The sequence below is a fragment of the Stegostoma tigrinum genome, unplaced genomic scaffold, assembly GCF_030684315.1.
Source record: "Stegostoma tigrinum isolate sSteTig4 unplaced genomic scaffold, sSteTig4.hap1 scaffold_68, whole genome shotgun sequence".
In the NCBI taxonomy this organism is placed as follows: domain Eukaryota; kingdom Metazoa; phylum Chordata; class Chondrichthyes; order Orectolobiformes; family Stegostomatidae; genus Stegostoma; species Stegostoma tigrinum.
The window spans coordinates 1,257,168-1,271,741 of record NW_026728622.1 but is presented as its reverse complement, the minus strand read 5'-3'; the positions used below and the strand labels follow the sequence as shown (position 1 = coordinate 1,271,741).

The 14,574-nt window shown below is 50.8% G+C and overlaps 1 long non-coding RNA gene across 1 annotated transcript in view; it reads left to right on the top strand.

Moving 5' to 3' along the window:
• Positions 1-14,574, top strand: part of LOC132209153 (uncharacterized) — a 1,475,533-nt gene that overhangs the window by 222,284 nt on the left and 1,238,675 nt on the right. Inside the window, exon 4 of the long non-coding RNA XR_009445245.1 lies at positions 14,354-14,490. This is a non-coding gene — a long non-coding RNA (uncharacterized LOC132209153). The remainder of the gene's footprint in view (positions 1-14,353; positions 14,491-14,574) is intronic.

Sequence of the window (14,574 nt, the reverse complement as noted above, 5' to 3'; positions counted from 1 at the left end):
TTGTTGGAGCTGATTGCTGCTTCGCACTTGTATGGTGCAAATGTTACTTATCCTTTATCAGGCCAAGCCTGATCGTTGTCCAAGTCTCACTGTATTTTCTCATCGTTGACTTCACTGTTGGAAAAGTCATGAATTCTGCTGGACACCTGGACAATATTCAATGAACATTCATGTCTCCACTTTGGTTCATGTGAAGACGTGACTTCAACCAGTGCAGGTATCCAGTGAATGCCACTGACTCAACTTCCTATTCCTCTGCTTCACACCACATTCAATCAGAAGTTGCCTTGGTGGAAATGACAGATTGCACTTTCCTTCCTTTTCAAGCTCAGGATCTCTGATTGTATTTGTGGTAAATCCTGAATGAGGTTATGAGAAGTGTAGCATGACGAAAAGTAAACTGAACCTAAGTGTGCAGCTGTTTGACAGCACTGTCATCCAGATGTTGCATTACTTTGCTGATGATTGAGAATACATTGAGGCCATAATTGGTCAGCACAATTTGTCTGACTATTACATGATAGGTCATCTTTCTCTGAAATGTGAGTGTCGCAAGTGTTTAAAAATGTACTGGAAAACATTTACTGTTGGTGTGGCGACCTTGGGGCACATTGTTCCAGTACAATTTGTGGGATGCTGCCAGGTGCCATGGCATTTGCAGTATCCAGAACATTCAGTCTTGTCATTGCATGAAATAATTTGAATTGCGTGTAAGTTAAGATCTGTGATGCCTCCTCAGGATGAGGGCAAGAAGATCATCCAGACTGGTGAATGGTTTCATCTGCTCCTTCACCTTTTGTTCAGAACATCTTGTAATAACTGCCATGTAGCCTGATGAGAAACTAAAGCTCATCTTGATTCATTTGCATTTGAAGGTGCCTATTTTTCCCAAAAAAAAGGACCCATCACTGAGCGGAAAGTATGGAGAATGTTATAGACATCAGTGGTGAGATAATGCTGGATCTTGACCAGCAAAACCATTGTTGTGTTGGTGAAATGCAAACAAAAATCTATATGATGTAAACTTTATTCTCAGCTAATCCCTTTAACAAATGACAGATTCTGATGTTGGTAACTGGAAAGCCTCCATTGTTGGAGGACGAGAAGCCGTATCCAATTGAAGCAGCACAGGCTTCTGCGATGACTGTGGAAACCACTGCTTATGCCTTGCTTCAAGCATTGTCAAGGAATGATATTGACTATGCAACACGGATTGCGAGGTGGCCAACGATGCAACAGAACTATGGTGGTGGATTTCACTCGACGCAGGTAAATGCTTAAGATCATAACAACAGGCATTCAGATATTTCCATTGATCATGTTCCTAACTGGTGGTTGTTGCAGTTTGCAATCAAACTGGACACTGCATTTTCATCTGCAGGTTTGGTGCATTGGCACAAATTCCAGTTCTTCAATGGTGTTAATCCTTGGTTAAATTCTTACATGCACTTTGCCTGTGCATCACTTTTCCTCTTGGCATTGTCCTTGAAAACTATCTGTTTCTGTAAACCTTCACTTACTTGTCATAGGATCATTGAGGGACAGCATAATAGAGTGCTATGGCAATGGAACAGACCCTTCAGCAAATTGTATGTGCCCTCACAAGATGCAAGTCCCGAACTATTCTCATCACATTTCCCAGCTCTCGACCCAGAGCCTTGTATGCCTTGGCATCGCAAATGCCCAATCAAAGACTTGTTAAATGTTATCATGGTTTCTGACTCTACCACCCACACAGGCGGTGCGTTCCACATTCTCACCACAGTTTGGGTGCAAAAACAAGTAAGCTTCCTCAAGAGATAGTAGGAACTTGCCAATGCTGGAGAATCTGAGAGAACAAGGTGTAGAACTGGATGAACACAGCGGGCCGAGCAGCATCAGAGAAGCAAGAAAGCTGACGTTTCGGGTCGAGACCCTTCTTCAAAAATGGGGGAGGAGAAGGGGATTCTGAAAAAAATAGGGAGAAGTGGGGAGGCAGATAGAAGATTGGTAAAGGAGAAGTAAGGTGAACTGTCCTGTGCTGTCCACTCACTGTCCCCTGCTCCAGAATCATAGAATAAGAGAATTCTCCAGAATTAGACCATAAGGCCATGAGACATAGGAGTGGAGGTAAGGCCATTCGCCCCATCAAGTCCACTCCACCATTTAAATCATGGCTGATGGGCATTTTTACACCACTTCCCTGCACTCTCCGCGTAGCCCTTGATTACTTTTGAGATCAAGAATTTGTCGATCTCTGCCTTGAAGGCGTCCAACATCCCGGCCTGCACTGCACTCTGCGGCAATGAATTCCACAAGCCCACCACTTTCTGCCTGAAGAAATGTCGTCTGATTTCAGTTTTAAATTGAACCCCTCGAATTTTAAGGCTGTGCCCACGGGTCCTCGTCTCCCCTGCTAACGGAAACAACCTCCTAGCGTCCACCTCTTCTGAACCATACATTATCTTGTAAGTTTTTATCAGTTCTCCCCTCAACTTTCTAAACTGTAGTGAGTACAATCCCAGGATCCTTAGCCATTCATCGTAGGTGAAGCCTACCATTCCAGGGATCATCTGTGTGAATTGAACAAGCACTTCATTCCATTGTGTCTGTAACCACTGAAGCCACACTAAGTTCACATTCGGCTCATGTTTTAGCAATAGGCCCGTTGCCTTGAATGTTATTTCATTTTAAGTGCTGTACCAACCCTTTTTCTTCAATGTGAAAAGATTATCCACCACCTCAACTAAAGTCCCAGACAATGAATTCCAAACCCCCAGCACCTTCTGGGTGTCTTTTCTTTCCTGAAATTCCTTCTGAGCCTTTTAGCTTAAATGTATGTATCTCTTCCCCCCCGTCCCCCCGCCCCCCCGACCTCCTACCCCATGAATGGTCGTTCTGCTTCCCTCGCCGAGACCCATCAGAATGCAGACCATTTTTTCAGGACCTTCTTCAACCTTCCCTATTCGGAAGAAAACAAGCCAACCTTATCCAGATAAAACAGTGATGCTGCCTGGCCTGCAGTGTTCCTCCAGCTCCATGCTGTGTTATCTCAGACTCCAGCATTGACAGTTCCTGTTATCTCAAACTTATCCAGACTCTCCATCGAGTTAAAATGCTTCACTCCCTCTGAACATCCTGATGAATGTCCTCCACACATGCTCAAATGCAATCACCTCTTTTCTATAATGAAGAGACCATTAGAACATAGAGCATTACAGCGCAGTTCAGGCCGTTCGGCCCTCGATGTTGTGCCGACCTGTCATGCCGATCTGAAGCCCATCTAACCTACACTATTCCATGTATGTCCATGTGCTTATCCAATGACGACTTAAATGTACCGAAAGTTGGCGAATCTACTACCGTTGCAAGCAAAGCATTCCATTCCCTTACTACTCTCTGAGTAAAGAAACCGCAATGTCCAGTTTAGAATAACAAGCTCACAAGAGAGATGACCTGGTTTTAGATATCACTCGGGGCCACAGACTCAGAGACAAAGCAAGACGACTCTGCGATTTGATGTAGAAACTGCTGACACTCCGAAGCCTGCAGCCCTCCTCCAATTCTCAAGTCAGAAGTGTGTCAATGACGGTGCAGATCCAACAACACTGAAAACAATCTTGAGTCTAGGCCAAAGCAGCCCCTTGATTGGCACCGTATCCATTCTCTCCACAGCCAACTCCAAGAGACAATAATGTGTCCCTGTACAAGATGCACTGCCACATTTTTTACCCACTATTCTGACGCACACCTTTCCAGACTTAGAAAACTCATCTTCAAGGGCAAGGACATCAGACATGGTAGCACTAACCCTCGTAAAAATCACCTCCAAGCTACTCACAAACTTATTTGGAAATGAATGGTAGTTACTGAGTCAATCTTCGTAATCTCTTTTGGAACAGCATTGTGGGTCTCTGTACAGCAACATGAAGCTGTTCAAGAAGTCAGTTCATGCTGGACAATCAGCAACAGCTATGTCTCATTAAAGAATAAACAAATCGGAAAGAAATCCATCTGAGAGTCACAGGCAAATGGGTACTTTTTTTGTTCACTCAGCAGATTGTGGGCTATTACCAATTTTGAAAATGACAAATGAAGCTTTTGTTTGGGTGGGTATTGACAGCAGCTGCCCCCAAAATAAAAAGAAAATGGGAACTGCAGATGCTGGAGAATCCAAGATAACAAAGTGTGGAGCTGGATGAACACAGCAGGCCAAGCAGCATCTCAGGAACACAAAAGCTGACATTTCGGGCAGAGACCCTTCATCAGAAAAGAGGGAGGAGGAGACAGTTCTGAAATAAACAGGGAGAGGGGGAAGGCAGATTGAAGATGGACAGAGGGGAAGATAGGTGCAGAGGAGACAGACGAGCAATAAGGAAGGAGAGGATCAAATATGAAGGTAGGCTAGCTAGTCATATTAGAAATCACAGTGAAAGCTTCTTCCAATACATAAGAAACAAACATGAGGCAAAAGTAGACACTGGGCCGCTCCAAATTGATGCTGGAAGGCTAGTGATGGGAGATAAGGAAGTAGCTGAAGGACTTAATAAGTACTTTGCGTCAGTCTTCACAGTGGAAGACATGAGTAGTATGCCAACACTTAGGGAGAGTCAGGGGGCAAAGTTGAGTACGGTAGGCATTACAAAAGAGAAAGTGCTAGAAAAGCTAAAAGGTCTAAAAATTGCAAAATCTCCTGGCCCAGAAGGGCTACATCCTAGAGTTCTGAGGAAGGTGGCTGAGGAAATAGCAGAGGCTTTGGATGTGATCTTTCAAAAGTCCCTGGAGTCAGGGTAAGTCCCAGATGATTGGAAAATTGATGTTGGAACCCCCTTGTTTAAGAAAGAATCAAGGCAAAAGATGGAAAATTACAGGCCGATTAACCTGACTTCGGTAGTTAATAAAATTCTTGAATCATTGTCAAGGATGAGATTTTGAAATTCCTGGAAGTGCAGGGTCAGATTAGAACAAGTCAGCATGGATGTAGTAAGGGGAGGTCGTGCCTGCCAAACCTGTTAGAATTCTTTGAAGAGGTAACAAGTATGTTAGCCCAGGGAAACCCAGTGGATGTTATCTATCTAGACTTCCAAAAGGCCTTACGTAAGTGTCTCACGGGAGGCTGCTGAGCAAGGTGAGGGCCCATGGTGTTCGAGATGAGCTACTGGCTTGGATTGAGGATTGGCTGTCTGACAGAAGGCAGAGAGTTGGGATAAAAGGCTGTTTTTCGGCATGGCAACCGGTGACGATTGGTGTCGCAGGTTTCGGTGTCGGGGCCGCAGCTGTACACCTTACGTATTGATGATCTGGATGAAGGGACCGGGGTCATTCTGGCGAAGTTTTCCGATGATACGAAGATAGGTGGACAGGCAGGTGGTACTGAGGAGGTGGAGAAGCGGCAGAAAGAGTTAGACAGTTTAGGAGAGTGGTCCAGGAAATGGCTGATGAAATTCAATGTGGGGTTTTGCACTTTGGTAAAAAGAATACGGGCATGGACTATTTTCTAAATGGTGAGAAAATTCGTAAAGCTCAAGTACAAAGGAATCTAGAAGTGTTGGTCCAGGATTCTCTAAAGGTTAACTTGCAGGTAGAGTCCGTAATTAAGAAAGCGAATGTAATGTTGTCCTTTATCGCAAGAGGGTTGGAATATAAAAGCAGCGATGTGCTTCTGAGGCTTTATAAAGCTCTAGTTAGGCCCCATTTAGAATACCATGTCCAATTTTGAGCCCCACACCTCAGAAAGGACATACTAGCCCTGGAGCGTGTCCAGCGGAGATTCACACGGATGATCCCTGGAGTGGTGGGTTTGACATATGATGAACGGCTAAGGATCCTGGGATTGTACTCATCAGAGTTTAGAAGGTTGAGGGGAGATCTAATAGAAACTTACAACATAATGTCTGCCTCGGAAGTGGTGGACGCTAGGAAGTTGTTTCCATGAGGCCGGGAGACTAGGACCCGTGGGCACAGCCTTAAAATTAGAGGGGGTAAATTTGAAACGGAAATGAGATGACAATTGAAAAGCCAGAGAGTGGCGGGCTTGTGGAAATCATTGCCACGGAGTGCAGTCGGGGCCAGGACGTTGGATGCCTTCGAGGCAGAGATTGACTAATTCTTGATCTCACGAGGAATCAAGGGCAACGGGGAGAGTTCAGGGAAGTGGAGTTGAAATGCCCCTGAGCCATGATTTAAATGGTTGAGTGGACTTGATGGGCCGAATGGCCCTACTTCCACTCCGATGTCTTCTGGTCTTAAGTAAAAGGGGCGGACATGAAGCCAGTAGAGGTGAGTGTGGGTGTGGAGGTAGGGAGGGGTTAGGTCAGTCTGGGGAGGACGGACAGGTCAAGGGGGCGGGAAGAGGTTTGGAGGTCGGGAATGGGGGTTTGGCTTGAGCTGGGAGGAGGGGATCGGTCAGAGGAAGAACAGATTAGGGGACGAGCTGGGCTGGTTTTGGGATGCAGTGGTGGGAGGGGAGATTTTGGAGCTTGTGAAATCCACGTTGATAGCATTGGTCTGCAGAGCTCCCAAGGCTCAGTTAAGGAAGGACAATAAACACTGGCCAGTCAGTCATACATCCAGCAAAAAAAGTTTATTTTTTTTTTAAAAAAGGATGCACCTGTTAATCAAGTGGCAAAGCATTATCGAGTTTTGAGAAGATTTGTAGCTCAGGGTTGAGGTTCTGGATGTAAGATTGCTCACTGAGCTGGAAGGTTAGTTTGCAGACGTTTCGGCACCATTCCGGGTAAAATCTTCAGGGAGCATCCGGGGAAGCGCTGGAGTTAGGTCCCGCCTTCTCTTTAAGTGTTCCGGTTTCCTTGGGTTGGTGATGTCATTTCCGGTTCCTTTTCTCAGAGGATGGGAGGGGGATTTGGCGCCAACGTGTTCTCCCGAGTGTAGTTTGTGTGTGGCATGAACTGCCAGAGGAGTGACAGAGGCTGTTATACTCACAGTATTGAGAAGTCACCTGCAGGGACACATGAATAGGAAGGGGCTGGAGGGATATGGGCTCCAGGCTGGCAAACAGAACTAGTCAGTTACGGTGTCTGGTCGGCCTGGAGGAGTTGGACTGAAGGGTCTGTTTCCCTGCTGTACAACTCGACGACTCTGTCTCTCTCTCTCTCCCATTTTCTCCAAACCCACCCCCCGCCACACACACAATCTCTGTCTCTCCATCTCTCTGTGTGTGCCTCACTCTGTGTCTCTGTCTCTCTCTGTCGTCTTGTCTCTGCCACCTCGCTGTGCACTTCTGTCTCTCTCCTCTCTCACTCTGTCTCTTTGGTCTCTGTGTGCGCCCCTCTCGATCTCTCGTCTTGTATCTGGCTCCCTCTGTGTGTGCTTCTGCCGTTCTCTCTCCACTGTCTCCCCTGTCTCTCCATCTCTCCCTGTGAACCTCTCTCTGTCGCCTCTCCCCCGCCCCCATGTGTCTCTCTTCCTCTCTATCCGAGCCTCTCCACCCGCTCTGCAGGGAGCATTGTGAGTTTTTTTGAACGAAGTTTAAAAATCTCTATTTAAACCCAACCCATCCGCAATCAGACTGCATTTCTAATCCCCTCTCTCTCTCTCACACACACACACAGAGACACACACACACACACACACACACACAGAGTCTGTCTCTTTCTCCCTCTCAGTAAATCCCCTTCCTCTCCTGTTCCTACTCACGCCTTTCCCCCGATCTCCCTCGGCGACGAGTCCGCTGTCTGGATCCCTTTTCCCAGGAGGGTTCTGAGGACCCAGCTGTTCGGCAGCGGGGATCATCGCACCACGCTCCCGGACCCCTACAACCTCATGTTCTCCAGCGGCCTCCAGCATGACCACCGGGCTGGGAGCAGGCATCCGGGCTGCTGGAGCGCTCGCTGCTCAGTGGCTCGGCCCTGCGTCGGGAGCGGGGATCCAAGGTGGGAGAAGGCCTCTTCACCCGGCGCCTGGGCACAGCTGCCTGGCACCGAGCCCGCGCTCCCCGAGCACCCGGCCGCGGGTCCGCGACGCCTTCCGTAGCTGAGCAGCCTACAACTATGTCCTACTGCAAGGTAAGCTGGGGGTGGTGGTTTGGGGTGAAGGGAGGATTGGGGACATGAGCACGGTCCCTGTTTCACATCGTGCGCCGCTCCTATCCCAAAGCGAAGTGTTGGGAATGGATGTTTTGGGGGTGAGAATTCCCCTCCCCGGGTGAGGGGAAGGCTGGGGACATTGGGAGGGTGTCTATTATCCAGCCTTGCGCGGGTTTCCGTAGCCGACCAGCCTGCAGCTCTCGTACCACATGGTAAAGGGAAGGAGGCGGATGGGATGGGGTCGGGGTTGGACGATAGCCGTCCTGGAAGTGAGTGGACATGGGGAGAGTCACTATTGTACAGCCCAGTGACTGAGTGGCCTACAGCTACTGCAAAAGGGTCGGATTAGGAGAGGGGTGTTGTAGGGAGGTTTGGGGTCACGGGCAGCGCCGCTTTCTGCAGCCGAACAGCCATTGCCACAAGATTGGATGGGAGGGGGTGTTTTAGGAGTGAAGGGATGCCCCCTCCCCCTGCTGCTGTGGGAAGTAGGTTCTTTATCGCACAGCCCTCCGTAGTCGAATAGCACCCGGGCGACAAGGTGAGAAGGCAGGAGGGGCTCCCGGGGATGAGGGAAGGACACAACCACTGTCAGTATAAGGTTAGGGGGTGATCATACCCCTTCCTGGGGCTGAGGGGAGCTCCTGATGCCAAGCGAACAGCCGAGATGGAGCCGCAGCTCTCCGACCTCAAGGGGACCCTGTCTCAGAGGCTGGAGCATTTCTAGCCGGAGCTCTGAGGGAAAGGGTCATCGCACCCAAAACGCTACCTCGGGACTTTTTCTTCACAGATGCTGAGCATTTCCAGCAACTTGTGTTTGCATTTCCACCCGGAGGTGGGTTTGTGGAGAGACACCATGGGACGGGAATGGGTGTGGGGTTTGATGGGGCAGTCACAGAGACTGTCAAGAGAGAGAGAGGCAACCCCTGCGTCAGGGTTTGGAAAATCTCCGGCATTTCTTCATTTCTCTCTCAGCCGAAGGCGCTGCGTGCTTTGGTTTCCTTTCCTCTTGTACTCTCTGTGAATAAAGCCAGAGTGAGTTTGTGGGCGGAGAGAGAGAGAGAAGGGACAGAAAGATGGAAATAAGGGAACATGACAAGGGAGTGAAATTAGAGCCAGCAGAGGTGAGAGAGGGGGTGAGAATCAGAGGGAGGGAGGAAGAGCAAGAAAACACAAACAAAGGAGAATGGGGGGTAACAAGGTGTTGATGTGGATGAACACAGCAGGACAAGCAGCATCAGAGACGCAGGGAAGCTGATGTCAGAGATCATGGGAACTGCAGATGCTGGAGAATCCAAGATAATAAAATGTGAGGCTGGATGAACACAGCAGGCCCAGCAGCATCTGAGGAGCACAAAAGCTGACGTTTCGGGCCTAGACCCTTCATCAGAGACGGGGATGGGGTGAGGGTTCTGGAATAAATAGGGAGAGAGGGGGAGGCGGACCGAAGATGGAGAGAAAAGAAGATAGGTGGAGAGAGTATAGGTTGGGAGGTAGGGAGGGGAGAGGTCAGTCCAGGGAAGACGGACAGGTCAAGGAGGTGGGATGAGGTTAGTAGGTAGATGGGGGTGCGGCTTGGGGTGGGAGGAAGGGATGGGTGAGAGGAAGAACAGGTTAGGGAGACAGAGACAGGTTGGACTGGTTTTGGGATGCAGTGGGTGGAGGGGAAGAGCTGGGCTGGTTGTGTGGTGCAGTGTGGGGAGGGGACGAACTGGGCTGGTTTTGGGATGCGGTGGGGGAAGGGGAGATTTTGAAAATGGTGAAGTCCACATTGATACCATTAGGCTGCAGGGTTCCCAGGAGGAATATGAGTTGCTGTTCCTGCAACCTTTGGGTGGCTGGCATCATTGTGGCACTGCAGGAGGCCCATGATGGCCATGTCATCTAAAGAATGGGAGGGGGAGTGGAAATGGTTTGCGACTGGGAGGTGCAGTTGTTTGTTGCGAACTGAGCGGAGGTGTTCTGCAAAGCGGTCCCCAAGCCTCCGCTTGGTTTCCCCAATGTAGAGGAAGCCACACCGGGTACAGTGGATGCAGGATACCACATTGGCAGATGTGCAGGTGAACCTCTGCTTAATGTGGAATGTCATCTTGGGGCCTGGGATAGGGGTGAGGGAGGAGGTGTGGGGGCAAGTGTAGCATTTCCTGCGGTTGCAGGGGAAGGTGCCGGGTGTGGTGGGGTTGGAGGGCAGTGTGGAGCGAACAAGGGAGTCACGGAGAGAGTGGTGTCTCCGGAAGGCAGACAGGGGTGGGGATGGAAAAATGTCTTGGGTGGTGGGGTCGGATTGTAGATGGCAGAAGTGTCGGAGGATGATGCGTTGTATCCGGAGGTTGGTGGGGTGGTGTGTGAGAACGAGGGGGATCCTCTTTGGGCGGTTGTGGCGGGGGCGGGGTGTGAGGGATGTGTTGCGGGAAATACGGGAGACGCGGTCAAGGGCGTTCTCGATCACTGTGGGGGAAAGTTGCGGTCCTTGAAGAACTTGGACATCTGGGATGTGCGGGAGTGAAATGTCTTATCGTGGGAGCAGATGCGGCGGAGGCGGAGGAATTGGGAATAGGGGATGGAATTTTTGCAGGAGGGTGGGTGGGAGGAGGTGTATTATAGGTAGCTGTGGGAGTCGGTGGGCTTGAAATGGACACCAGTTACAAGCTGGTTGCCTGAGATAGACACTGAGAGGTCCAGGAAGGTGAGAGATGTGCTGGAGATGGCCCAGGTGAACTGAAGGTTGGGGTGGAAGGTGTTGGTGAAGCGGATGAACTGTTCAAGCTCCTCTGGGGAGCAAGAGGCGGCGACGATACAGTCATCAATGTACCGGAGGAAGAGGTGGGGTTCGGGGCCTGTGTTGGTGCGGAAGAGGGGCTGTTCCACGTAACCTACAAAGAGGCAGGCATAGCTGGGGCCCATGCGGGTGCCCATGGCCACCCCCTTAGTCTGTATGAAGTGGGAGGAGTCAAAAGAGAAGTTGTTGAGGGTGAGGTCGAGTTCGGCTAGGCGGATGAGGGTGTCGGTGGAGGGGGACTGGTCGGGCCTGCGGGACAGGAAGAAGCGGAGGGCCTGGAGGCCATCTGCATGCGGAATGCAGGTGTATAGGGACTGGACGTCCATGGTGAAGATGAGGTGTTGGGGGCTAGGGAATTGGAAGTCCTGGAGGAGGTGGAGGGAGTGGGTGGTGTCACGGATGTAGGTAGGGTGTTCCTGGACCACAGGGAAGAAAATGGAGTCCAGATAGGTGGAGATGAGTTCAGTGGGGCAGGAACAGGCTGAGACCATGGGTCGACCAGGGCAGGCAGGTTTGTGGATGTTGGGAAGGAGATAGAAACGGGCCATGCGGGCTTGGGGAACAATGACGTTAGAGGCGGTGGGTGGGAGGTCCCCTGAGGTGATGAGGTCATGAACGGTGTTGGAGATGATGTTTTGATGCTCGGGTGTGGGGTCATGATCGAGGGGGCGGTAGGAGGTGGTGTCAGAGAGTTGGCGTCTTCCCTCGGCGATGTAGAGGTCAGTGCGCCATACTACCACTGCGCCACCCTTGTCTGCGGGTTTGATGCTGAGGTTGGGGTTGGAGCGGAGGGCTGCCCGTTCTGCGGGGAAGAGGTTGGAGTGGGTAGAGAGGGGTGGAGAGGTTGAGGCGGTTAATGTCTCGATGGCAGTTGGAGATGGAGAGGTCGAGGGAGGGTAGGAGGCCTGGGGGTGGTGTCCAGGAGGAGGACTTGTGTTGGAAGAGGGTGAAGGGGTCAGTGGAGGGAGGGTTAGGCTCCCGGTTGAAGAAGGAGGCATGGAGGCGAAGACGGTGGGAAAACTGCTCTATGCACAATCGTGACTGGTATTGGTTGATGTTTGGTTGTAGGGGGACAAAGGTGAGCCCCTGACTGAGGACTGACCATTCGTCCTCGGTCAGTGGGAGGTCTGGGGGGAAGGTGAACATGCGGCAGGGCTCAGTGTGGCTGTCTCCGCTGGGGTTGCTGGCTGTGGGCGGAGCGATGAGGTCGTCGGCCGTGGGCGGGGTTCCGTCGGCGTCGGCCGTGGGCGGGGTTCCGTCGGCCGTGGGCGGGGCTCCGTCGGCCTTGGGCGGGGTTCCGTCGGCTGTGGGAGGATCGGGGTTGGCGGCAAACCTGCGGTTAGGGTGGTGTGTGAGGTGTATTACGTGGAAGTGGTGACTGCGGCAGCGTTTCCGCAAGTTCTGTGGCCGGCGGGGGCGGATGTGACGTCATCGGTGGGGTTTCCGGCCGTGTCTTCATAGTCAATGGCGGCGGGACAGGTACAGACTCGGGATTTGGGAGGCGCAGGAATCCTCTTGTGGGTGGCCGGGGCCCGTGAGTTGGTTGGACTTAGGATTTTTGGTGTCCAGTAAAGCTGAGTGGAACTGGGTGTTCAGTCTGTGGATGCTGCGGAGGATAAAAAACAGCAGGGGTCCTGTGCAGGTCTGGGAGAGGGAGGCTCTGAGCTGGGGCTGGATTGCAGTGCCTGGAGGTGCCGGCGCATGGCTGCGAGAGTCTGTTTCAGGAGTCGCAGGGAGAAACGCTTCTGGAGGGTCTGAATATTCTGGGTGTAGAGGTGATGTCAGCCTGTCTGCTGTGTTCATCTCCCTTCCTCCTTCTCCCCCCCCCCTCGTCCTGCTCCTATCCCCCCCCCCTCGTCTTGCTCCTTTCCCCCCGCCTCGTCCTGCTCCTTCCCCCCCCCTCGTCCTGCTCCTTTCCCCCCCCCTCGTCCTGCTCCTTCCCCCCCCGTCCTGCTCCTTCCCCCCCCCTCGTCCTGCTCCTTCCCCCCCTGTCCTGCTCCTTCCCCCCCCCCGTCCTGCTCCTTCCCCCCCCTCGTCCTGCTCCTTTCCCCCCCCCTCGTCCTGCTCCTTTCCCCCCCCCTTCCTGCTCCTTTCCCCCCCCCTCGTCCTGCTCCTTTCCCCCCCCCTCGTCCTGCTCCTTTCCCCCCCCCTCGTCCTGCTCCTTTCCCCCCCCCTCGTCCTGCTCCTTTCCCCCCCCCTCGTCCTGCTCCTTTCCCCCCCCCTCGTCCTGCTCCTTTCCCCCCCCCTCGTCCTGCTCCTTTCCCCCCCCCTCGTCCTGCTCCTTTCCCCCCCCCCCGTCCTGCTCCTTTCCCCCCCCCGTCCTGCTCCTTTCCCCCCCCCTCGTCCTGCTCCTTTCCCCCCCCCTCGTCCTGCTCCTTTCCCCCCCCCTCGTCCTGCTCCTTCTCCCCCCCCCCCCGCCTCCTCCAGCCATCCGTTCCTCCCTCCAGCCATCCATTCCTCACAATTGGGCTTAGCCAGCAACATCCACATCCCGTGAATATAAGAAGAATCCTCCAGGCTGCCTGTGCCAATTGGATTCACAGTTTATTGTAACATCTTTCTTAGAAGATCCGATTACCTCTTGGTCTATAGACTGGATGCTCTCCTGGCCTGTATCTTCTGTCAGGGGATGTATGAATCTGAAACTGTCACAGCTGTGACGACTTTCCTTTGGTGTTGATATCTCTACCCAAACTGATTGTATATTTTGCCTGGGAGCCAGTTAGCTCAGTTGGCTGGTTTGTAATTCAGAGTGATACCAACAGCATGAAATCCTACACCGTCTGAAGTTACTATGAAGGAGTCTCCTTGTCAACCTGTCTCCTCATCTGAGGTGTGGCAACCTTCAATTTAAACCACCTCCAGTTATCTCTCTGTCTACTGTGAGAGCAGTCCTGTGGTCCCGTCTAGGACTATAGTGACTTTGAATCTGCAAACCAAGATAATTTCTCACCAATGTATTGATCTCATCTTTGACTCAATACAAAAAACCAAAAAAAAACACAATGAGATGAATTTTGGATCAGTAATTATACATGGCATAATTGGACAGAAAATGCGCTACTGTTAAAATAATTAGCAGTTCAACCAGAAAGGCCACTAATGTGAATCCTGGATCTGTGTATCATTTGTAATGACTTAATTGTATAGTTTTAGTATTTGACCACAAGATGGAGAATTCTGTTGAGGTGACGTTGTAGCCAGAAGATAGAAAGATGATAGAAATGTTTGGAAAGATATGGGCCAAGCACAGGCAGGTGGAACTAGTTCAGTTTGGGATTGTGATCAGCATAGACTGGTTGGACCAAAGGATCTTTTTTCATGCTGTATGACTATGAAACTCAAGCTTAATTGTTCGAAATTCACATTCAGACATATCTAACTTTTATCATAATCCTACAGAAAGATAGCGACTTTTTCCCTCAGAATTGCAGACTCTTTAATTTTACATCCTCAAAGACATTTAGCAGCGATAGCATGGGTTATAGAGTGAGTTGAGGAGATTGGTTCATTATTCATTCTTAACTAAATTTGATTTATTTTACATTTTTAGACAACATCAGGTGGAGATGTGCGTGATTTCAGCAAGGTGCTGAGAAATAAGTTCAGATCAAAGAAACACTTTGCCAAACATCCTCGCTTGAGTTATTTACTAGTACAAACAGTTCTAGAAGGCGAGAACCTTGAGAGGTAAGTTTATTGATGTGAGATTTACGAATGTATCAATGCCCATTTGGGAGTTGACAAATATTGCAGCATTATTCATTCTGCAGC